Source organism: Vidua chalybeata, chromosome 3 (genome assembly GCF_026979565.1).
Source record: "Vidua chalybeata isolate OUT-0048 chromosome 3, bVidCha1 merged haplotype, whole genome shotgun sequence".
NCBI classification, from domain to species: Eukaryota; Metazoa; Chordata; class Aves; order Passeriformes; family Viduidae; genus Vidua; species Vidua chalybeata.
The window spans coordinates 99,535,544-99,558,314 of record NC_071532.1 but is presented as its reverse complement, the minus strand read 5'-3'; the positions used below and the strand labels follow the sequence as shown (position 1 = coordinate 99,558,314).

Sequence of the window (22,771 nt, the reverse complement as noted above, 5' to 3'; positions counted from 1 at the left end):
TTTTGCCAAATGATCAAATGTGGGATTGCAATTTTCCAGGAACTGTTGCAGCTGGAATTAGAGGCAGGGCAGGAAGCATTGATCATGTACCAAAATGCTCATCTGTAATGATAACGTCTCTCAGGCCATCAATGTGTGCATTGCATAACCAAAGTTGATTTTGAACCAAGTACTTTTGGACTTAGTTTTGTGACAGATACACCCTTTCCTCCCCTTCACTGAAAAAAAAAATGGGAAAAGGGGATCTCTAGCAAATGAACCACTAGACAAGTATTTTTTTGCTTCTCAGAGTATAACAAGTCTTGATGGTGAAGGTTCTCAGAAGACCCTTTCTTCTTTCTCTAAGTCCACATCCAACCGTGCAAACCCTTGAGAACCTCAATGCTTCTTTTGTATCCTAGCAGCACTTTCCCCAGTCAAAAGTAATTTCTCTGTTACAAAATACTTGGCTACTGAGAAACAGAGACTTCTATTGATTCCTCTGATCCAAATATCATCAAAGCAGAAGAGTGTAGGGGTATTTAAATTAGGAACAAGAGAGGCTAAATATATCAACCCTGCTGGAGCTACACTTGTACCAGTCCAATCTCATCAGAAAGCAATTTAGCTCCAAATCTGTAAATAGCCACAGTTGAGCTCTCTAAAGATAATCTTAAAAAGCTTAGAAAAGCTCGAGCCCTGATAAAGCAAATCAATTGCAATGTGAGGTTAAGGATATAACAGTGAAATCATCAATGTGTTCTTTCTTCAGCCAAGACCACAGTTCCTGCATGCGCTTGTTCAAACACAGACCTGTATCCTGCTCAGGTAAAATACATACTGATGTCTAAGTGCACATACATACAAGAAATGAGATATTATAACACAGCTTGTCTATCCTGTCATGGACAAAATGCTTTCCAGCCCAAAATCTAGCTTTTCATTAGTCCAATATATCTGTGCATGACTAGCAAAGCTTCTGCCCAGAATACTGTTTCCAAAGCACAGCAAACCAAAATAATTGGTATTATTTGTTCAGAACAAAATAGTACAAAACATGCTTTGAGAACTTCAAACAAAGCTGGTCTGTTTCCCAGGGTATAATCTTTTCTTCACAGTACCTGCAATGCTTGGAAACTAAATGGCAATCTTAATCCCAAAGAGGATAGCGATATTTGGAAGCCAACTCCTTCTGTTGAGAAGTTTGTTGCCTTTCACTCAGCCTCATGTCTGAAATTTCCAGATCAGAATGCCTACCAATGTGAAATTCTCCTTGCAAATAGGTTCTGAAAGTTATTTCTTGGGGATTGTAAAACTGGACATCTTGATTAGTACACAGTGTTGTTTCCACCTTACCAGGAAAACTGTAGGTAGCAAAGATGTAACAGCTGCACTTATGATAATAAGAGGATTAATACGTATTGTGTGTAAAGCTTTTCCTTCTGGTGAGCTAAGAATTGAGTGCTAATATAGGTTAGCTTGAAGTTCATTCTATAACTCCACCGAGAAAGTGAAGTATCTAAAATGTCTTTTATAATCCAAGTAGCAATATTTGGTGCTTCTTTCTGTGACAGAAAAATTCTTCACTTCTGTGCAGACCAGGGTAGAGGGGGGCTTTGCTGTGTGTGGCTCCTGGTGAATGCGGGGCACTCTGTCCCTGGGTTGGCTTTACAAGAAGCAGGTTTTCTTGGCTTTGAAGTGAGATAATTCTGTACTCTCACAGGTACTGTAATTAGTTCTGGCTCTCATATAAACTGGATGAAAAGGGTTTTTATTCTCCCCGCAAGAAAGAGGCAGATGGAGGATTGTGAGCAGCCTGTTGGGAGGAGAGGCAGACTGTGGTTATTGTCTCCCTCACCAGTGAACTGATGGGGAAGGCTTCTGCAGGTACTGCCCAGAAGTTCACATCTTTATCCCTTCATCCAAAGTGAAGAAAGGTTTATTACTTTTGCTGTAAAAAAAAAGTGAGATAGTGCAACCTCGTACTACTTAGTGTTTTCCTCTCTCACTAATACTCAGTTTTCTTGAATATTTGAAGTGACAGAATATAACCAGGTTAGAGCAGTGTTTTGTTGTTTTTTTTTGTTTTTAACAACTGTGTGTAACATTAAAAGGGTACTTTTCCCAATTCAGCTTCTGCAGCACGCGTGGGTCCTGTGCCTCCACCTGAAGGACTCCTGCTTTCTCTTCTCAGGGCTTTCTGTAACAGTGAGGCATAAGGGAGCTCTGGCTCTAAGATCTTTCCACACTGTCCTCTCGTTCCTTCTTCTGTGTCAAACTTGAAGACAACTTAATCTGGCAGCACAGATTTCAGATCTCTCTGATCTTTAACCTCAAGGCTCTGTATTGGGTGAATTGGGGGGAGAGGTGAGATACTGGATTGGGATAATCTGTCTTAGAAGTGTTTTCCTTTTAATTCCATTATTGGGGATTTTAGTGATTACAGTTTGAGCCACTGTGCTTGTTTTGAGTTAAAAGTAAAATCATCCATTGAATTCTTGTGATAAATTTTTATCAGGCAAAATTTGAGCTAAATGGAACAATGACAATATTTTAAAACATATTTTGCTTAAGCAAATAATCTTTTCAGTGTTGGTTGCTATAAAAGCTGACAATCTTATTTTTGTTGGCTCTTTTGTTCTTAAAAATATCTTGTTATAGATAAAGTTAATAATAAAAAATTTGTGAAAATCCTAGGAACAAGCTGAGGCACAGAATTAAATCCTGCACATCACAAGAGAATAAATTCTCTTTAATTATTTGCATCAAGCCTGGGTAATTAATCAGTAAATACTGCATTCTTTCTCTTATCTAAGCACTTCATTCTCCTGATTTAGGCTGAGAACTTGTATAAAACTCTAACTGGAAGCTCTAAGTCAGTTGTGTTAAATCAGGAACATTGTCATTTATTTCTGTTTTTTAGCTGCTGTCATTCTTTGTATCTCCTGCAAGGAGATGCGTATCTACATGATATTATCTGAGAAATTAGCTTAAGTTTTATGATTTCTACAACTGGAGAGCTAATACCTTTAATAGGTATGATTGAGTTTGCAAAATTATGAAAATGGTACTTTATGTCTGTTTCAGGTTCAAATTTCTATGAGTGATAGAAGTGTCCCAGGTAATTCAGTAAATCCTTCCCTTAAAGTACTCACAGTGTCAAAATGAGTATAGTCTCTCCAGAAGTGTTATAGCACTAAAATCCCTGAATGTAGCAGTGAATGTTATTTTAGAACTATAATTAAGCAACATTTCATCTCCATCAGTCTAAAAATAATTACTTGGAAAACTAAATTTAGATTTGCTTTGACAAAGGGTATATTAACCAATGGAGGAACTGTAGTCTGTGGTTTGAAAGAAAGTTTTTTTTTTCTGATTTCTGCCACTGTGTTGAAAGCTGAGCAAAAATAAAAATTTTACTCTAATGAAAACTTCAGTATAAAAGAGTCTTGAAGTCTAAAATGCACAACAGTTTTTTGCAAGTGAAACACAACTGTCTTAAAGGGGTGTTTACTATATCTATGTAATCTGGTCACAAAGTATGATGTGTTTGAATGGCCCTCAGGAGGCAATGATCCATCAGAAGGAAACTGCTGGTAATTCAATGTTGAACTGAGAAAGTTGAAACAATTTTAGTTAGTCCAGTATTAAGATACTATAAATGAATGTATTACCAATGTATATATAAATGAATATATTACCAAGCCTGCCTGCTCTACATGTAGCTCTTTAGGTGTACTGCCCTTACATAAATGGGTCAATTCTGTCTCCATGTTTTCCTCTTCACTGTTTGAAAAAAGCTTATCAGCACTTGTGCATACATGCAAGAATTGTTTAAAAACATTTTGTTTCTGAATTGTTTTGAGAAAATAAGTACATTCAGGAATTAATGCACTGTGAAAATAATTTATCCTTGTTCCATAAATAGAGTAGAAGTGTGTGTTAAAACAAGCACTTTGTGTAAATCTATGGATATAATATACTTTGATGAAATTAGGAAAATCCATTTCATTAGGTCCAGCACGTCCTGGAACAGAAAACCTTTGTCCTGGTGGCCTGTATGCTTTCCATATTCCATTATGCAAATATGAGAATTCATCAGGTACTTTGCCTGCTACCGTCATTCCATATCTACTTCAGACAAATCTACATACCATGCACAGTATCTCAAAGCCAGCAGCTTCTGCTCACAAAAACAACATCAGCTTGTTTTATTACTCACATATCAGCCACATTGTGTTGGTGGTATCATGCACAAAGGGAATTCCCGTCCCAGTGAGTATAGAGTCTGAAAGTATCAGGCCTAGTGCTCAGTTCACACAAACAATGTAATCCCTTTAAAGCCAGTGAACTCTGTATTACACAAGCAAAGGGTTTGCTCATTGCTTCAAACCGTGAAGTTTTGGGGTTTTTTTAAAAAGCAAGAGTAGGAACAGGAAAGCAGTGGTTTGTATCAAGCACTGCCATAGTACAAGAAGATACAAAGGACTGGTCAGAAATCAAAGAAAATAATTTAGTAGAATAAAAACCAAAGTCATACCCATAGGTAGGTCAGAGGCATGTCAAGGTACATGTCTGCTTCTGATGTGAACTCTTCAGAAACCGTTTTCCCCATTCCAACCCCCACACTGCAATTTGGGCACTGACAAAAAAGCCTCCCTGTGCAGTCATCCCAGTGATCTCAGATGTCACTCCCCTGCAGCTCTAGATGACAGCCCAGTTCATTCACCCTGCATGTTTTTCATGTTGCTTGCGTGGGATCATGCTTATTGCTTATCTACCTTGTCCAGGTCAGATGTTATTTGTTCTGTGTAATTCTGCTTCCTGTGGCAGATTCAGCCTGATATATTTTTTCTCACTTTTTGTTTCATACTGCTAACTTCTCTCTGCAGATATTGAAACAGCTTAGTGCAAGCACCTCTTTTATTTGCAAAATCTCTAAGATTTTTTTATCATTAGTGGTTAGCTTGTTTCCCTCAATCTTCTTTCTGTAGAGTAGGCTTTAAATGTAGCACATCCATGTTACAAAATTCTTCCTCCTCCTCTTCTTCATGTATTTCTGTACTAGTTTATGAGAAATTTAAAACAAAAACCAAGGTACTGATACATTTTTAAAAATTCAAATTTTTGCCCAAATAACCCATAACCTGATCCTTCTTAAACTATAATCTTACTGCAAGTATGTATTATCCTCCATTCTTTCAAAGTTACATCACAAGTTCACATGGCATGTTTTGGTCACCCAGCATACGTTCTTGTAAATTTCAGAATCTCACCTGAATGCAGATCTGAATGTTCCCAAAGTTTGGAATGAAAAGATCACATCTGTAGTATCACTTCACATATGTTTAATTTTCACATTTTATGCTGTCCTTTGCTGATTGGAGTTCCTTCTGTTTATTTTACTGGCATTTTGAATTCCCAGATACCTGTCTGTCTGCAAAGCACAGCTACTGAATTGCATGTCCAAACCCAACTCCTGCCAACAGCAACCAACCCCATCCTAATTTCAGACAGCCTGTTTGGCTTATCTAGCTGTAATTATTTACGTGACATTGCTAATATCAAGCTCAGCATGAAGGTTAGATCCTCAATTTGTTGAAGCTGACATACCTTCCTATATCTGCCAGACCCAACTGAGAGGCTGCCAGGCTCTGACAACCAGCTCCCACACCAACAAGCTACAAGCAAGTCTCCACAGGCTCCTGGATCAGGAAGATTCCTCTGGAAAGTATAGAGAATATCCTACACTGCACTGTGTAGGTTGTCTGGAGCCCCCAGGTGGGATTTACATGAGATAGCAGTGTAGCTATCTAACATCACACTCCACCCAGGCTAATACCTCTGTGAAGCCTATGCAGAGCTGGACCGTGGCTCCAATAGCTCAGCTAGGCAGATGTGATTGCTCAGCTCTGCTTGGTGCTGGGTAGAAATGCTGTGGACTTACATGTGATTTCATCAAATCAGCCTCTAAATACTCTGCCCCACCATCACTGTAAGAGTAGGTCACTCTGAGGAATAGAGTCTCGAATCACTTAGACTAGCATCAGGTTGTTCCCTGGATCTGCCTCTTTTGCCTCCTCCACCAATCATTCAGCAGTGGCAGTTCTATAACTGGTATGGGAAGTGCTGTTCTCCCCCCCTCATTCCTTCTCCTGAGTGGCTCTTCTATCAATCCATGGCTGTGTCCCAAGACCACCACCTCAGAGATATGCTCTCTGCCTTCCAGGAGAGCAGCAGCAGAGATGTCTAGGCATGTTTTCCCTGGCTTGGAACATGTCTTGCATCTCACATTTGTCACAGGTTTGCTCACTCTGCTTATTGTCCAGGTCAAGTGCCAAATTTCCAAATTGTTATGTGTTTCCATCCTTATCCTGCTAGTACTGGCCACATATGAGGGCCACCAGCTTCACAGAGCTACCCAGCCTTTCACAGGAATAATAATATCACATTATAGTGGTGACATATAGTAACACAGTGTCCAAAGAGTGACACTTGGACACTCTGCACTGGGTATCAGGAAGTGGGCAAGAATTAACCACTCCTCATCCTGCTTTACCAAAGACCACTGGGCTTCAAGCTGGACCTGCTCTAAGGCACTGGAGTTAAAAAGCAAATGAACAATTAAATTCCTACATTTAGATTGCGTGTCCAGACATTTCGAATCCAACCAGGGTCTTTCATCAACGGAATCTGAAAGAAACAAAACATAATAAAAAATAACACAGTTAATTAACCATACACAGAAGTTAATATATATACAGGCATCATTCATGGTCCTTGAAACCCAGATTCAATTAATACCTCTCCTAAGATTCCTTTGTAAGCCACATGGCCTTTGTGTTATCCTCACTTTTTATCTGGACTGAGAAATGTTCTCAATTCTCTCTTTCCACCACCTCAGTTTTCAGGGGTTTTACAGAAGGATTTAGTCCTCTACTAGTAGGATCTGTTTCATCAGCTGGAGAGAACTTCTAAGTCAGCAAATACTGTGAGCTCTGAAGAACCATAACAGTGTCTGTTTATTCTTTTGCAGGATGGGGATGCCAAAGATCTTTTCATATGGCGTTATGCCTAGAAGTGTTCATGGTACAGGAAGACCTCTAGTACCCAGTAGGACAGGAAAAGCCATTCTGTAGAACAAGAACACACTTCAGCCCCTTTGAAGCAACCTGGTGCTCAGGGTCTGCATAGCAGAGGCATGAGTATATCCATGAGTAATTCCTCTGCAGATAGGCAGCACAGGAGCCTCAGCGGTGTGACTGTACTTCCAGAGACAGAGCCCACAGATGAGGTGACAATTACTGTGACAACCTCTTTATGAACGATGAACGCACAAAAGTAGGAGTAAATGGTGATTTCATTTTCAAAGAAGCCACAGTTGTGAGACATATTAACATTAATTAATACCCACTAAGTAGGGTAAGCTTTCAGTGCTGCTGGAGATGAAGGGACACATATAAATAAAAGGAAAAGTTATTGAAGAGAAATTATTCCATAGTGAAATGTCATACTGTATGGACTAACACCCCAGGATCAATAAATACAGTGATGATGATGATGATGATGATGATGATGATATGAACAAATAATTTGAAAGATTTCCCTTTTTTGCCTAGAAAAGTTATGGCCAGATTTGCTGGTGGTGTGTTCTCAAAACACCCATATTCCCACATATTCAAATCTCAACATTTTTCAGACAAAAATGCTCACCAGGAAAAAAGAAAAAACATTCTGCTCTCTACCATTCTCAAGTTATATGACACCCAGAATACTCTGTAGAATTTTACTGAGCAAATAGAAAAGGTATAAAATTATCCTTTTTCTGAACTTTCTTCAATTTGAATAAAGACTATGAAACCATTACAAATAGGGAGCAATCAGAAATAGCAAAACAAGCACTACAGAAATAAATTCACCTAGTTCTGGTAAGTCCAGTTCTTAAGGGTTCCATTACTGTTAATTACACTGGTAATTACATTCACATGCTCTGGTACATGTGTAAATAGAATATCATTTCATGTAGGGGATGTGACAAGTAAGCTTGAGATGGCACAATCAGAGGAAGACAAAGAGGTCTGGCACATAGGCTGCCTTCTGTTCATGACAATATCTTGCACTTGGAACATTCCACTCAGGATTGCACCACAGTATTCAAACAAGTTTACCAAGTCTCTCAACAACCTTATGGACCAGAAGATATTATAAATTCCATTTATCAAATTAAGAAATTGAAATACACCCTGATTAGATTACTTACTTGGCATTACAAAGAACTTCTAGCATCTGAATTAGGAACAGACCTCTTTCCACATGGCCCATTGTTTTAGCAAGTGGTCTATCTTTTCTGTTCTCAGAAGCAGAATAAAAATACTGGCAATGTTACACCAGTAATTAAATGAACAGAAATACTCTTCCAGGCTAAATTAATAATTGAAATACGGATGCATGTTGTATGCAAATGCTGATTTCAATATAACTGTATTTTCCTGTTGCATGAGCCTGTTTGTGTTTAAGAGGTATCATAGAGTGGTTTGTGTTGGAAAGAACCTGAAAGACCATCTGGTTCCAACCCCCCTGCCATGGGCAGGGACACCTTTAATGAGACTAAAGTGCTCAAAGCCCCATCCAGCCTGGCCTTGAGCACTTCTAGGGATGAAGCACCCGCAACTTCTCTGCCCAACCTGTTCCAGTGCCTCACCATCCCCACAGTAAAGAATTTCTTCCTAATAGCTAATCTAAGTCTACCTTCTTCCAGTTAAAAGATGTTCACCCTTGTCCTACAAGTCCTCATAAAAAGTCCCTCTCCAACTCTCTTGTTGCCCCTTCTGGTACTGGAAAGTGCCATAAGGTCTCCCCAAAACCTTCTCTTCTCCAAGCTGAACAACCCCAATTCTCTCAGCCTGTCTGCAGAGGACAGGTGCTTCAGCCCTCTGATCACCTTTGTGGCTTCCTCTGCACTTGCTCCAGCAGTTCCACATCTTTCCTGTGCTGAAGGCCTGAGAGCTGGGTGCAGCACTCCCACGTGAGGTCTCACCAGAGCAGAGGGGCAGAATCACTTCCCTCACCCTGCTGCCCACACTGCTTTGGATGCAGCCCAGGACACAGTTGGCTTTCAGGGCTGCAAGCACACATTCTTTCTTTTTCTTTCTTTCAAAATTCCATGATCCAAAAAATAAATCTCAGAAACATCGTAATAGGAACTGCCGCAGGAAAACAGTACATTTCATTAGCAGAAAAGTCAACTGTGTGTTGCAACAGAGTTGGTAATTTTACAAAAGTGCTGCTGCCTGTGCATTCAGTTCCTCTGAAAAACAGTGATCACAGACTGTCCTGTAAAACATTCTTTGTGTACTGGTGAAACAACCACGCGACTCTCCAGGATCCCTGCCAACATTTTGAAAGTACAGTTAATGTTGCAGTTAAGTATTTGATGTTTTGAGTTGTCTAATCTCTTGTTCCCGCTCACATTTTTAAAACACCCCTAAGGAGCTTTCATTCAGACCTGCAATTAATGGAAAATTTTAGAATTTAATTAATTATGTCTTGTCCATATTTTTTGAGTGACTGTTATAAAACAACTGTCTGCCTTTCCTATTTAGTAGGCTTGGAAATGCAAACTGACATGAGCAAAAATTATTTCAAAGCAGACACAATGCATGAAATCTTTCCTTTAGCTGTGCCAGCCTCAAAAGGCACCCTGCTGACCTTAGAGAACAAGCTAATGTGGGGAAAAGATGACCTTGCACTTAAGCTAGTGAAATCGGACACAAGTGCTATTCCTGTACAAGACAATCATAGTCAAGGCACAGGCGGAGGCACTGGGACACTCTGGCCTGTGCCCTGATGCTGGAAAAACAGCACTTGGCATAGGTGCTGCCACAACCAGCTGGCAGCCCCCAGCTTGGGAATGAGCACAGAGCATTTCCAACAGACCTCTCAAGGAGGCCAACTGGTTTTTAGTGCTGATGGAGCTTAATAATAATAATAGCAGGAGGTGAATAGATCACACCAGGCAGCATCAAAGCCAGAGAATGGGCACTGTCACCGTTTAGTTTACTACCATCAGTGTAGCCAAGAGATCCAGATCTCCTCTGAAGCTGCCTGAGCTTTTTTGCTTCCAAGAGTGTGGGCATATCACAGGCATTATTGCACAGCTCTCCTGATGTCTAAGATAAATAATATGCTCCTAAACTGTCAGGAGAAATTCAATAATATTTGTAAGAAAACCTTAATTTGTGGTGCAAAGCAAAATTTGCCCTTTGACCCCTAAAGAAAGTCTTTATGACCCTATATTGCCCAGTCTGTTAGCATTAAGCTAAACTGTACTTTTCCCAACTTAATATGGAGTGTTTAAGAATGAAGATATTTCTTTTAGCTGACAGAAGGTGAAGTAAAACAGAAGACTCAGAGCTAACAGATATGGCCTGATATCTCAGAAGAACAGATTAATCTACATTTCATACTCTCAACTTAGACAGAAAAATATATCTTATATAAAAATATTGCAAGCAAAAAATAGTAGCAGTAACTGTAATCCATGCCCCCTTGGGAGAGATGTGGAAATGCAGTGAGCATGAAAAGAAACAGGAAATATTTAGGCATTAGGAAAACTTTATAATAGTAGGAGCAACCAAGCTCTGGTATGGCTTGCCAGAAGAGGCTGAGATCTTTCAGAGCAGGCTGAACATGCATTTGACAGAAATGTTTTAATTATAGTTGAATTTGCCTCTAGGCATAGAGATGGACCAGATGATCTCTGAGTCTCTTGCAGCCTTGTATTCTATTAGTCTATGATAAAGTGACATGGCAGAATGAGAATCCATTTTCAGGAGTTCTTTCATAACGAGGAAATCTCACAGTGGGAAAAAATACAGAAACTGGTGATGAAAACCCTGTTACATGAAATGCTTTGAATTTAAAGAAAGTTATAGGGAAGCACAGCACAGTAGGCAAGGGATGGGCAGGGTGACCTAAGCAGCTCTTCTGTCTCAAACTTCTGACTCAGTCTCACGACATCACCTGACTGGTGTTTAGCTCATCACACTGATGCAACAGGTGTTGTAAACAAAGTTATTCATTTGTGAATTACTCAAGTAATTTAAATCAGGTACCTACAGTAATCATGCCTCTAAATGTAGTTAAGTACACACTGTGCTTTATTTCTGCTAGTACCAGATAGAAACATCCTATTACTTCCCCTGAGGAGCATCTGATGCCCAGAGTGAGTTATATTTTCCCTGCAGTGTGGGTGCCTAGAGCAAAGCAGCTGGTCTGTCCTTTCACAGAGAACCAGAGTAGGTATCTTTTGTGAGGAGATGCTATCTCCACTACAGAGTAATTTTAAGCAACAAAGAGGAAGGAGGGCCACCTTCTTTCAAGGTAAGATGACAATCCAATTGCCACATGATCATTCTGCCTTTCTAAGTGACCTAAAATAAGAAAACCATTTCCTAGCTTCTCATATAAGTCAGATTTGACTGACAATTTTAATTTTCCTGGAGAGGTTGTAACTAGTCAAGACAAAGCTTGAGACATCGGTAAATAATGTGGAAAAAAAAATATAACTACCAAGAGTTCTATCAGAAACTTCAGTAGTGAGTCCTTAGTTAAATGGCTTGATGTCCTATCTGTATTTATCTTCTATAAGAAGGCTACCAAAATAAAAACACCGGTCTGTAGGAGGCAACATGGGAGCTGCTGCCCATGGAGATGTCCACAGAACAGTTTAAGTACTTTGCAATATGGAAGCCAGAGTCAAGTTTTATCATATGAAGCAGAGAAAGCACAACAAGAAACCAGTGCTGTTTAATCAACTCACTCAAACCTGGCCCAAAGTCAAAGGAGCCATTATGCTCAAGCACTCTGGTAGCTCTAGGGTCCCAAGGCATACATGGAGACAGAGGAACAGGTGTAGGGTGGGAAGATCACAGCAGTTTGGAGTCTTGCTTGCCCAGCCCTCACAGCCTCTATTTCTCTGGAGAAAGCATGGGTGCCAGGGCAGCTCTTGCAGCATTAGCAGTGTTCTCCCTGTCCTTTCCTTGCTGAAAACATGGATGCCTTTATTGTAATCATAGAATGGCTTGGGTTGGTAGGGACCTTAAAGACCATCTAGTTTTAATCCCCCATCACCATGGGGAGGGATGACACACACTACATCAGATTGCTCAAATTCCCATCCAACCTGGCCTTGTATGCTTCCAAGGACAGAGCATTGACAGCTTCTCTGGGAACCTGTGTCCCTGCCTCACTCTTCACAGTACAGATTTTTTTCCTAAAATATAATATAAATCTCTCCACTTCTAGTTTAAAACTGTTCCCCTTTATCTGATCACTGCCTGCTTATGTAAAAGTTGTTCTTCATCTTTTTTTATAGTCCCTTTCAAGTACTGGAAGGCAAATCTAAGGTTTCTTCAGAACCTCTTCTCCAGGCTGAACCTCTTTTCTCAGCCTGTCTTCGTAGGAGAGGTGTTCCAGCATTTTTATGTCCCTCTTCTAGACTTGCTCCAACAACAGGTCCATGTCTTTCCTGCACTGAGGACCTCAGATCTGGGTGCAGCACTGCAGGCAGGGTCTCACCAGAGCTCCTTTTGATGGAGCCCAGGATACATTTGGCTTTCTGGGCTGAAGGTGCACATTGACAGTGCCTGTCCAGCTCTTCATCTACCAGAATCCCCAAATCTTTCTCTGCATGGCTGCTCTCAATGAGTTAATCTCCCAGTGGACTACATCAAGTTCCTAAATTATTTTGAAATCCAGATGTAAGCTGAATGCTTTGTAATAATACACCCTAAAAAAAAAAAAAAAAAAAAAAAAAAAAAAAAAAAAAGTGAGAATATCTATGGCACTTCTGTCCTGGAGCTGCTGCAAAATGCAGCAGAGCTCAGGCATGATGGTTTGCTCACGACACTTTGAAGATAAAATTAAGGACTGAAAGTAAGACACTATGAAGCTGCTCATTTAGCCAGAAACCTCACTGAGTACATCCCAGGGCTGGGTTAACACAGGGGACCCTGGTCTTTGAAATACACCCTGAAAGAGCCTCATGCCACGTCTGGATTTTTCCTGCTGAGCTCCTCCCTTTTCTTAACCTCACCCTAGTCACTCAGCGAGAGAATTATCAGCTGTTTATCTAACATCTTGCCACGCATGCTGATAAAGGCCGTTTTGTCATCTCCCACAGACCCTTCAGCAGGGTGGAGCCTGTTTGGCCGCCACCACCATTGGCAGGGGTGGTGGCTCCACCACCACACCGGCACTTGCTTTTGTCGGATGTTTTAATGGCTGCAGTTAACACTGCACCTGGGAATGTTTCTCTTAGGAACCACCCTAGGCTACCAAAAGGTGTTTCATGAGGTGATGTATCCAGATCACCTGATGTTCACCCCACCCTCCCTCATGGCATAAGCCTTTCCAGACCCAGACACCTCCCTAAGCAACTTCTCCATCAGCCCTGGACATGGCAGCTGCTACCCACAGCTTTCCCCAGAGCACAGAAGAGGGCAATACATGCTCTTCACCAGAGAAGGGTGAAAATGGCTGCTCCTCCTCACAGCCAGGGGCAGAAAGCTGGTGGGTGGTTGAGCTTCATGACTGCAGTATTGACACTGCCTGTGGCTTAGGCGTGGCGAGGCTTTGGGTCATCCAGACCCTCATTGTTAAGTGCAAGGCAAAGGAGTTCAGAGCTAGATCTGGCTGAATGTAGGATCTGCAACCATGAAGAATCCGTAAATGTTGAGTTTTCATGATATAGAGCAAACAAAACTAATCTGGCCCACTGATGTTCAGTTTGAGACACAAGATACATGCTCAGTCATGTAAACAGAGGACTCTCTGAAGAGAAAAAAGGAGGGAACTATCAAGAAGTTCCTGATTTAGTTCAGAGGGATTCTGGTCAAACAGGTATGGCAGCAGAGCTGAACTGGCAGCAGGCTTGTTTAAAGATTTGAGAAACTGGGTTTGTGCCACACATTGGATCCCCAGGCTCCCCACTCACAGCAGTACACAGAGCAAAGCTGCTACCTCTGCTGTGCTGCGCCTGCTCTTCAAATAATACCGGGCACAGACTATGTTTTTGCTTGCTAGCAAACTTTGTCATGGGTCACATACAAATACCTTGTACAAATACCTTATAGAAGCTTGTGGGGAGCCTTCAGAAAGGGGCATTTCCCTGATTCCATTTGTTTTCTGTACAATTGTAAGCATGAATTTCAGGAATGATGATGGGGTTAGGAAGATGACAGCAAAAAACTGTGTGCTGCACCTGAAATCTGCACAAGCCTTTCATGTTATGATTGAACCCTTTGTCCATTTGCCTAGGGCAGCTGCCTCTTTAGAGGCATAAAGGTCATGGCAAGTGGGAGGCAATGGCCACATCTGGAGCTGACCTGTAAAACCTAGCTGGGCTTTTCATTCTCTCTGTTTATTTACTTTGTTTGCTTGTAGACTTACTCAGAGGTCTTCCCTATGGGTATCATAGCTATTTTAGGCTGCCAGTGATGCTTCCCATCCCCCTGTTCATTGATTTGTGGAAAGCCTCCCATAAGAATGCAATTTATTCAAAGAATATTAAATTCTGCCACAGAGGGAAGTTCCATTAAGTCAGTACTGATATGTAAGTACTTGCATATTAGTCACTGTCCAGAGTCATCAAGGGCACCAACAGTGATGGGCAAAACAGGATTTAATGTATGGCTTCATGACTGGCTTGATAGAGTCATAACAAACCTCCATTAAAGTGTGAGTGAATTAAAATATACATGGGTTTTTTTCCACTTTGTCCACCTAGGGAAAAAAAAGAAAAAACAGGTAGGCTTGCTGTTCTTTGAAAAGCTTCAAGCATTCAAATATTGAAGCCTCACATGCACATTCCTAACAGCTGAAAAAATTGTATTGCATGTAGTTTTTATAGGGTTTTTTTTAAAGGGATTTGCTAGCCACAGCTTTTTAGGGAATAAGTTTATGTCATTTTGTGGAACATAGGTATTTTTGTAATATGAAGAGACCTTGTGTCCCAAGATCAGATTTCTGGAGTGGAACAACAGAAGAGGAAAAACAATCCTACGTCTGAGGGGTAGGTCAGGAAGTTTGGAAACTTCCATTGCAGCTGGCACTATTGCAGGCTGTCTGTGCTCTGCTGCACAACCCAGCTAACCTCACTCTGCTTCTGTTTTTTTAATATAAAATAGAGAAACATTATCAACTCAGCCTACTGTTATGAAAGCAAATTTCTCAATTTTCAGTTTCTGACTTCATTGGGTAAGTACACAGAGCTCACATGTAGTAAAGACTGCCTGTATGCAAAAGTAAACACATGTTCATAAATAGACTTTGGAAGCAGCTTCCTACTGGCTCTTGTCCAGAAGAGCAGAAAATAAGGAGGAGGGGAGTGTGCCTCTTCATTGCAAGTGATTTGTTTTTCTCACTAATGCTACACATTGTTCAGGACTATTTCTAGGAAGAAGGCAGTCATAAAATCCAATCAATATATGCTGCAACATTGCTGACTAGAAGAAAAACAGTATGTGCAGAACAAGAGGAAGTCTTTGAATAAAATTCTTGGAAAGAAGCATCTCAGAACGCAGTGGGCCAGCAACATTTTTTCTGTGGTGCACATTTAGTACTTGTTCACACAGAAAGCTTTAAAAGTATTTAGAATTTTTTTTTTAATGTTAATAATCCCTTGGGCTTGACTGGGCTTTAATTAATACTAAAATAACTGCATTGGCTTTGAAATTCTTTTGCCATGTCACAATGTCACACTTTTAGAAGTTCTCTGCCCCTCCTCTCCTCCTACTTTCTTCAGTACTTTGCCTAAACAAGGCTCAGTGGCCTGGCAGCCATCAGTCTCTTTGTTAAATGTCATACAGTTTTTCTTCAGGCAGGACATTGCTATGGGTGAAGCTTTACAGATCCCTGGCTGCAGGGAATGAAGTTTGTAATCAGTGGATGCTCCACAAAGGGCTGGCTCACTCAAAAGTAGAGCAACCCCAAGTGTTTATTTAACATTCCCGAAGATGCCACTGCAGCTAGGCTGGTGGTGAAGCAGTGCTGGATTGATAGAGCACAACCAGCTGCCTTCAGGAATGCTTTGGGACTGTCTTTTTTTGCCTTTATTGTTTAAGGACAATATGGAGAGACAGGTTACAAGTCCTCCACCTCCAAACCTTCCCCAGCATCTAGCAACACAGTCAAGGCCATCAGAGATCCAGCAGTGTCAGTGGAGGATCACAAGTGCTGTTTCTGTTACCTACACTGGAATGATTTTCCCAGAAGTTAGATCAAGGGAACATTCAAGGCTCCATTTTGTGAATGATCTTTTATTGACTACTTTGGATTTCAAAGGTACTCCTGACTTCAATGGGTTAACTGATTGTTAACTGTTCTGTGAGAAATTAACACCTCCTGATACTCCAGACTGGTGGGATTCATTTTTAAACTAACTTCACAGATTAAGTAGTCAGCAAAAAGAAAGATGGTGGCAAGAAATAATCTGTTCGCTGTAGCAGGCTCCTGCATATTTCCTTGTTTTCACCTCATTATTCAATGCCCGTAATGTAATTATTCCTATGTGAAGGGATTCCTGCAGAGGGCAAGCACATAGGTCCACCTGTTCTTATTTCACTTGAGGTGCCAACACAAGATTTTACTTTTTCAGAGTCTTTTTCACCCAGGCCACAGCCTTCCTTATGTGGCATCAGTTGAATAGAAAGATATCCTTTGTCTGGGCTGGATTGTTAGTGCTTGTGTTAGTGAGATAGCACTCATGGATTGGAGTCTCCATTGGAGACTGGATGTGGAGTCTCCATGGTATCGAATCCAAAGTTATTTAATGTAAGAATCCTATTATATTCAGCCCAGATGTACCTGTCTGACTTTAATGTGAGAAAATAGTTCCCCTTCACTTCATGGCCACCTTTTTTAAGTGGGATCAGATCCTGGGGCTGCCCTTTTTACCTTAAATAGTCATAAGAAAGATGGTTATGTCTGGATTCCCTTTCTAATTAATCCATAGAGAGTGTTGCACTGTTAGAACACGATCCATTTAAGCTTCCTTAGCATGGCATGACATAGACCGTTTAAATACAAACTTTTTTCTCTAAATGTACCTCTGACCTGTCTTGGAAAGATCATTTTCATAACTGCCTGCTATTCTTTTCCCATTAAATTTTCCATCCCTTTTTCCCACAGGATAGATCTGCTATTGTATCTCACCTAGAGCATACTACTTCCATCAAAGTCAACTTCTCTTTAGCAAAGCTCTCATAGTCAATGAAAAAGTGAAAACAAGTGCAAATACACCCTAAAAAGCAGTTTAGCAGTCAAAAGAGCTTCCTTTGTTGCAGCATTAAATTATCAGAGAGTTTATAAAGAAAGTATCAAATTATCCTAGGGTTTATAAAGAAAAAGAAGATGCACTAAGACTCACATTCTATGCTGATGTTTGTTGGCCTTCAACAGTGCTTTGAAGCTTTAATTAAGGCTCACTTTGTCACACACTGTACAGGGACAAAATGAAAAGGTTGTAATAGGATGCCTCATTTGTGAAATCCTTATTAATTTAAGTGAAGTTTTCCCAAATCTTGGCATTCAAAAGTCTGGGCAGTCATTCACTCTCTTCACCAACTTTATTAATATAATAAGAAACAAGTCATCATTAATGTAGGCAGCCTAGTATAAGCTGAAGGGTTTGTTTGACATGTATGGCAGGGTCAGGAATATGCTGCACAGCTAGCACAAGGCCAGCAAGTAGTCAGGGGGTATGTCTGCTCCAGCCTGGCTTCAGGAATGCTTGTCTGAGGATTTACAAAGCAGAAAATAAATTACTGGTGTTGCCAAGCAATTAAGACCACTGTTCAATAGCTCTGAACTGAGAGAAGCCAGTTAAAGTGAGGAACTGCCTCTCCCATGTGTAAATGCTGTGGAGATTCCTAGTGAGTAGCATCTTCCCAAACCTTAGAGGAAACCTAAGTGAGCTCACACTTCCCTCTGTAGGGAGTGAAGAGAGAGAGACGATTCCAAGGACTGAATTACTCCGACAGGATTGTTGCCTTTGGACTGTAGAAATAAATCATTCAGTGTATTAATACAAAACCTATGTTTCCACTGAAATGAGGTAACAAACCTGTAGCATCCTATTTTTTTCCTTTTTTTCTACAGTGTAGATGGAGATCAAATGAAACCATTTCTCCACAGGAAAATGGGAGGTGGAAGCCCCAGGGAACCTGTGGGAATCCCTGGAGTGGCTGAGATTGAGGTTTCTTCCCCAGATGCCATGTGAGGAAGGGCTAGATGCTGATGTTTCTGGTGTTTGGCAGCTCTTCTCAGTGTAGGGAAAAGGCTCCTTCCAGCTCCTGCCAAAAGCTAAGGAAAAGCATTGCTGGGCTGGAAGTAGCCCAGCTCTTGCCTACAGCTTACATGAGTGCTGTGTGGAAGGGAAACCTTTTCCCCATCAGCCAGTGTCCCCATGCCCCGGCTATGTCCACCCTCCCCCTCCAACTCTGCTTCACCCTCGCCATTAACCCCCATCTGTTCCCAGCCTTTCTGCCAAACCTGGAAGCATCCCCACAGGCTGTCCTGCTTATTTGTCCTTTCCTGCTTACAGGTTACAAGTAAAGTGCCCAGCCCAAGCAAAAGCCAAGTATCTGGATCCTGCAGTAAGCACTGGGTTAATTCTCAGTCCAGAACATTGTTGTAGTTCTTCATCCATTGCAGAAACTTCCTTCTCCTACCCAGCTGCAGAGAGCTGCCAAGAAAACTGAGGAAACTTGACCATTGCCTCTCCTGCTGCAAAAACCTGCCACCCCTCAGGCACAGGCTGCCTGCAGGAAATTAGACACCTGCTTTGGTCTTCTTCTTGCAGTCATGAAGTGTTGGTATAGTATGTCTGCCAAACCACTATTAATAAACCACCTTTTTGACTGTCACAGAGTATGCCAAGATAAAATGCCATTCCTTCTACCATCCATCTTCTTTTTGTTTCACAGGTCCTGGCAGAACTCTCTTTTCTGTACTATTTCCTGATCTGTTGAGATTTGTGCAGCACTGACCAAGAGAGGAAGAAGATAAAACTAATGAATTAGTCAAATAAGTAGGAGTTAAAGGAAACTACTTGTTCTCAGTTTTACCATTAGGGCCTGATCTACAACCTGCTATCCTAGGGGGGAAAAAAGAAAGTGTATTAATTTTGAAGAATACATGAACCTTCTGCATGGGTTATATACACAGGTGTTGCTGTGGTCTGTGCCCATCTTCATGGGCTTGTCCTTTACAAGTCTAATACAGCTGCTGGAGAGAAGCAGGAGAGGAAATTGATGAAAAATAGGACTAACATCTTCTTTCATTTAAATTCCTTTCACTTAGTGTTATTTTTCACATAGAAGAGGAAAAAAAAAAAGTATTATTGTGCTTGTACTCTGTTTATTAACTGCATTACCCTGCTCACGCACAGCACAGCCTGGTGAATGTTGCAATATATTGCAAAAGGTGTTATTAACATAATCCCCTTCCAACAGCTGGAGCAGCTGAGAAAATTGCAGAGGGTTATTGAAACTCATCCAGCAGCATGAGGGAAAATAGCTTTGTCATCCTGTCTCAGGCCAGCACTGCTCTGACCAGGGCAAGAGCCACAGCTCATTTCTCAGTCTTAGCTGAGAGTCAAGTCTTCCTTGATGTATAGTCAAGTTTTGGCCTCTGTTGCACAGACGTTAGATTTCCAGAAGAAGGGATTTTGGAGCACCCAAACTTTTTTTATCAAAGGTCATATCTGTAACTGCTTAAAGTTAGCTCACTTGCAATGACTGCTGCATTTCCACTGACCTTACAAAAGCACCAGGACTCATCTCATGCAGTGAATCCAATAAGGAATTAAAAATTAAGGACATTTAAATACCCATTGGGAAAACTCTCCTTCAGGTTTAATCTGTCTGTTTGTTTGTTTGTTTTAATAAGGCTAAAACAGATTAAGGAAACTGTTGTTTTACAAAAGAGTTTTCAAATAAAGTATTTATTGTGAATTATTTAATTATTAAAGAGTATTTTTCCATTGAATTTCCAAAGTGTCCCTCTGAAGGAATGCTGCCCCTCAGATGCTTTTGACTCATAAAAACCTCTAAGCAAAACTGGCAGAGGAGGGGGGGCTCAGAAATTTATAATGAAAATCCTTGAACTCCAGGGATTTCTCAGAGATGTTTACTGAGATGGAAATCCCACAAAGCCTCAGTTTATACCTCTCCCTGATCCTTCTCTGCCTTAAAATATCCAAGTAATAATTAGTCCATGGGATCCTAAAATACTTAGAAAAAGATAGGGTAATCCATCATAATTTCCAGATTTTAAAGGAAAATTAATAATTTTTTTAGCAAAGCTATGCTGAATTCCTAATTGCTTGTGTAAGTAAAAATTACTCTTGAGTTGCCTGATACATTGTTTGCTTTGCAAAGGTCACCTCCGTCCTGTAGCAGATTGCAATATGGATGGTGTTAGTCAAAGCTGTACCACGTGCAGAGGGTAAGCAGAGAGAATACCCCAGCACAATGCAGGAAAAAACACTCCTGAGATGAAAAAAATTGAAAGTGAATAAGTTAAAAGCTTTCACACTGGTTAGAAGGTGTACAAAATATCTTGTATAAGAATATATCCAAATTAACTGACCTTTTTTTTAAAGGGTACATCTAATTTAATTGGTTTTACTTGCTACAAGCTGTTAAATATCATATGGCCTCATTTCTAAGAAGGGGAAGATAAATATCAGGTGTCAGCCAAAAATAATATGTGGGACCACTGGAGGGCACTTTTGATTTAAAAATCCCTCACTTTAAAAGCCTTTTGGCAGCAATACAACTTCTGCAAAAGCAGGAGGGAGCAGAACTGGGGCTTGTCACTTGTTCATGAAAATTTATAGGAAAATATTTATTTTATTTTAAGATATTTTGCAGCCCAGAAGAGCTGGAGGAAATTCTGACAAATAACCTTTATGAAACATGTATTCTCACTAATTTTTTTTTCTGTATTACAGATTTTTGCAACGTGACTGTTTTGGCCTAGAACATATAACATTAATGAATCAATTAATTGAAACAACAACTATAGATTGGAATAGCACAAAAAAGACTGTATTTTTTGTCTGTGTTGTTATGCAGACACATTGCTAACTCTGCATTTAAAAGAAGAATATGCTAAAACTATTCACCTGATCCATGGATCAGATATCTGCCACTTGGTTCAAAGGCTCCAAGTTTACTGAAGAAGAAGAAGCAAAGAAAAGTAGCAATTCTCTGTGTACTGGATTCATTCTAGACTAATCCTGCAAACTTTCTTCTCTCAGCAGTCATCCTTAGATGATTGATACAGTTCACTTTAGAGGGAGAGTGCGCTTGAATAAAAAAAAGATTTATCAGGACAGCTGCCTGTGTTCAGTCTGTCCTTTTGCAGTTTTTTTCCTTGTTGACTTAGACCTTCATGAAAGGGGACTGCTTCCTGCCTGGCCTGCCTTGCTTGGAAGCAGCTATGCAATTCCTTGTTCCCCATTTTGGTTGGGCAAAGTAGAATTTGCTCATCCATTATAGCAGAGCATTTCTCTGCAAAGCCACAAAACCAGTATTACTACAAGATCAGACCAAGGCTTTTGTGAAATTCAGAAGACAGAAGGGAAAGAAGGAAAAGAGGGAAAGAAAAAATGGAAAACACATAAATGCCTCCATCAGTATTTTCTTCTTGGCTTTTCTAAATGGAGGATGAAGAATTTATTGTGAGCAGGCATGTCTCCATTGCCTGGTAACAGTGCCTTTAATATAGAGTAAATTATTGCCTTTTTGTGCTGTGGTCTGTGGTTCTGATGATGAACTTCCTGAGGGACTGTAAAGATAAAAATCACAGCTTGGTACTTGTTGAAGATTTAAAGAGCTAAAACTTCTAAATGGTACTACTGAGGGATAAACAGGCTTTTGCCTCCAGCCCCTGAGCATTATGGCAGGGTCACAAGAAGCTGAAACTGAACAAAATTCACACTGAAGCCCACAAAATTCATCCCTACAGAACAGAACACAGAGGCTCTGCAAAGCTGAGTGAAGGCTCTCCTTTGCTGTCAGCTTTGCAGGGAAACCATACCAGCACAGCTCCAGCAGGCAGCAGCACAGATGTAAAGGACTCAGGGATGGTGGTGAAGTTACAGCAGAAACTACGAGCTTCATTTGGAACAATACAGATCATAGATTAAAGGGGAAACAGTTTCAGGAACTTCTTTTTCTCTCTGCATTAATATATATGATATTATACTAGTAAATTCTCATAAAATTAGTGGCTGATTTTCCTATGAGTGTGGCTACTGGTATCAAAAGAGAGAAAATTGATTCTGAGGATGGTCTTGGGATCACTTCCATTCCTCATTTCAGGAACTGCAATCCCAGGTGGCATTTACCTCAGTTCTAATATACAGTGCATCTGAACTGGGAGCATGGGACAGTGTGAGGCAGTGTGCCCTGACAGAATGGCCATGCAGGAGGCTTTGAGTAAAACATGTCCTTCCCTTTTCATTGCTCCTTTGCCCCACAGGCAAGCACAGCTTTTCCTTTCTGCTCCCATGCTCACTCTCACCTGTCTCTAGCCTTCACCATATGCAGCTCCATTTGCAATTTCTAAATTATTTCTAACTCTGTAAAAGTGATGAGATCCCCAAGCTCACTTGATCCCATTTCCTTAACATATTCCCCACCTCAAATATGTAATTTCAAGTGAAGTAGAAGGCAGTTCTGTATTTTCTGAACCATTTTGCCATGCAGGCTTTTCAATGATC

General features: G+C 40.6%; 1 long non-coding RNA gene across 2 annotated transcripts; it reads left to right on the top strand.

The window, feature by feature from the left end:
* The first annotated feature begins 11,190 nt into the window (after positions 1-11,190).
* Positions 11,191-19,997, top strand: LOC128785498 (uncharacterized). Of its 2 annotated transcripts, none has more exons than XR_008429893.1 (2): positions 11,191-11,361; positions 18,584-19,997. It is a non-coding gene; the product is annotated as an uncharacterized LOC128785498 (long non-coding RNA). The 2 variants fall into 2 exon arrangements; XR_008429894.1 differs by lacking the exon at positions 11,191-11,361 and adding an exon at positions 14,974-15,052.
* Positions 19,998-22,771: the final 2,774 nt, after the last annotated feature.